Source organism: Rhinopithecus roxellana, chromosome 5 (genome assembly GCF_007565055.1).
Source record: "Rhinopithecus roxellana isolate Shanxi Qingling chromosome 5, ASM756505v1, whole genome shotgun sequence".
NCBI classification, from domain to species: Eukaryota; Metazoa; Chordata; class Mammalia; order Primates; family Cercopithecidae; genus Rhinopithecus; species Rhinopithecus roxellana.
The window spans coordinates 118,846,812-118,849,860 of record NC_044553.1 but is presented as its reverse complement, the minus strand read 5'-3'; the positions used below and the strand labels follow the sequence as shown (position 1 = coordinate 118,849,860).

At 42.6% G+C, this 3,049-nt stretch overlaps 1 pseudogene; it reads left to right on the top strand.

Moving 5' to 3' along the window:
- Positions 1-399: 399 nt before the first annotated feature.
- LOC104674364 lies at positions 400-1,701 on the top strand (annotated as a pseudogene).
- The last annotated feature ends 1,348 nt before the right edge of the window (positions 1,702-3,049 follow it).

Genomic DNA, 3,049 nt, shown 5'->3' with positions numbered 1-3,049 from the left:
CCACTAGAGGTGTAGACATGAACGACTGCAGCCATTATTCCGGAGGTCATGAGATATGCCAATTCCGGCCAGGTACGGTGACTCATACCTGTAGTGCCAGGACTTTGGGAGGCCAAGGCAGGAGGATCTCTTGACCCCAGGAGCTGGAGACTAGCCTGGGCAATATACAGATACCTTGTCTCTATTTATTTAAAAAACAATTATTTTACAAAAAGATATGGGCCAAGCACAGTGGCTCATGCCTGTAATCCCAACACTTTGGGAAGCTGAGATGAGAGGATCACTTGAGGTCAGGAGTTCGAGACCAGCCTGGCCAACATAGTGAAACCCCATCACTACTAAAAATACAAAAATTAGCCCGGCATGGTGGCACACACCTGTAATCCCAGCTACTCAGGAGGCTGAGGTGGGAGAATCACTTGAACCCGGGAGGCAGAGGTTGCAGTAAGCCGAGATAGTACCACTACAGTCCAGCTTGGGTAAGATAACATCATTAGGACAGAACCTAAGATTGGCCTTTTGAGATGTCTTTGCATTTCTGACAACCGATGGCTCCACGTGGACCGGCCAGCTGCTCCTGTGGCTCCACCCAGAAGCAACTGAGTACACGAGGACCGTTTTCCACACCGCTATGATTGCACCCCGAGCCAATCGGCAGCAAGCACCCATTGCCTAGCCACCCACCCTTCCCTCAAACTGTCCTTGAAAAACCTCAGCCTCCAATTTTTGAGGAGGCTGATTTGAGTAATAATAAAACTCCGGGGGTGGTGCGCGGCGCGGAGCACCTCACAGAAAGTGGTAAGTCAGGTGGCCACTGCCGCCGCCCCCGCCCCTGCCGAGTTTGTCGCTAGAAGGAAGATGGCGGGTCTGGCGGAGCAGTTTTCTGATGAAAGAAGGGAAAAAGCAGCCCGTGCACAGTATAACTCGGAGCAGTTTACTTGTGTAAAAATGGAAGGTTATGAAGATCAGATATTGATAACAAAACATGGTGACTCGGGAAATGGAAAATTTTTGGATCCAAAGAAGAGAATCTGTTTTAAATTTGATCACTTAAGAAAGGAGGCAACTGATCCAAGACCCTGTGAAGTAGAAAATGCAATTGAATCATGGAGAACCTTCAGTAGAAACTGCTCTGCGAGCTTATGTAAAATAACATCACCCGAATGGAGCCTGCACTGTGTATGGCAAAAAATAGATGGACAGCAAACCACTACTGCATGCATGGAAAGCCATCAGTTCCCAGCAAAAAACTTTTGGAATGGTCGTTGGAGGTCAGAATGGAGGTTTACAATCACTCCTCCAACCACTCAAGTGGCTGGCATCTTAAAAATTCAGGTTCATTACTATGAAGATGGTAATGTTCACCTAGTGCGTCATAAAGATATACAAGATTCCCTAACAGTGTCTAATGAAGTGCAAACAGCAAAAGAATTTACAAAGATTGTAGAAGCTGCAGAAAATGAGTACCAGACTGCCATCAGTGAGAATTATCAGACAATGTCGGACACTACTGTCAAAGCCTTACATCGACAATTGCCAGTTACACGCACTAAGATTGATTGGAACAAGATCCTTAGCTACAAGATTGGCAAAGAGATGCAGAATGCATAAAATGAACATTGCATGACTGGATCATTTTAGTGTCTTTGTGTTAAAAAATTATTGCAAAAGTATTCTGAACTGTCAAGCTGCCCAGTCACATGGGCTATTGCCATTTAAAATCACTGTAATTAGTTTGATTAGAGCACAAAGCTTAGCTAATTAACCATTATTTTTCATTTTGTTCTAAGAGGATTGTAAATCAGTTTAGTTTAAATGTCTTACTTTCTGTTAGTCCTTTCTTTCTTACAATGAAGAGATGATTCTTCTAGTTTATGGTTAAAAGTTTTTGAAGTGTTTCAAAAATATTTTACTTACTGTAACCCTAAAATTGTTATCTTTTGGTTTATCAGATGGTTAATTTTGATATTTCCCCAGTTGGTGGTTGATGGATTTAGCCATATATGCTGCTAAAGAAACTATCTTCTCTCCCTCACCTGTTCCATTTATGTAAGGTTTAGATTAGAGGAAAACATTTTCTATATCGATTGTGTTTTTAAACCTTTCAAGAAGGTTATTTAGCTAGCTTAGTACTTAATTTTTTTTAAACAAGGCAAGGTCTAATGCTGTTTTGAGATTCTGACATTAAATGAAAATACTTATTTCAGAAATGCATTTAATGCTTTTTTCTTGTGACAGTTACGCACATCAGCTTGAATTCCGTATGTCCCAGAGTTATTTTTATCATAAAGCCACAAATGTATTATAACAAGGCAAATTGTAATATATATAATCCTGAACTCAAAAAAACAAACAAACAAACAAACTCTGATCTTCTGTATAGCCGGCCCTACGTGTATAAAAGTCTTTCTCTATTGCAATTCCCCTGCCTTGATAAATCTACTCTATCTAGGCAGCAGGCAAGAAGAACACATTGGGAGGCGACAAAAGGGTGGCTCAGAAGGTCCTGTCTTATCTACAACTGCTGCTGCTCAGATGCTTTCAGCTTGAAATCATCAATATGCCAGGTCAGGGTATTTTGGGGTGTTATGTCCTTAACTCCTTTGGTCCAAAGAGTTGATTTTACTAATCATTCTGCTTGTGTGTATTTGAAAATTGACTTCAAAACAAAACCCATGCCTTAGCCACTATGTGGTCCCAACTTAGCAGGTTACTGTAGGTTTCTGAGATGGGTGGGGGAAGGGAAAGGAGGGAGAGGGTTGAACATGGGTTAGCCACGTTCCTCAAATGTTTGTAGCTGTAGAACCCCTTTTGTTTTATTTGAAGCATTTTTATGAGACCAGAAATCGAAGACCTTTCCTTGGGAAGCTGATCTCTCACTCCCTGGGAGGATGCTCAGCCTTGCCTGACTTGGTGCCCTCAGAGAGATGCCTTCTGTGGCTTTTGCACTGGGGTCGGGTAACAGCAGGAAGCCTGTTGACAGGTAATAGCAAGAGAACAGGTGTGGGGGCTCTGGGTCTGGGGAGGGGGCTCTCAGCGACCTGCTTAT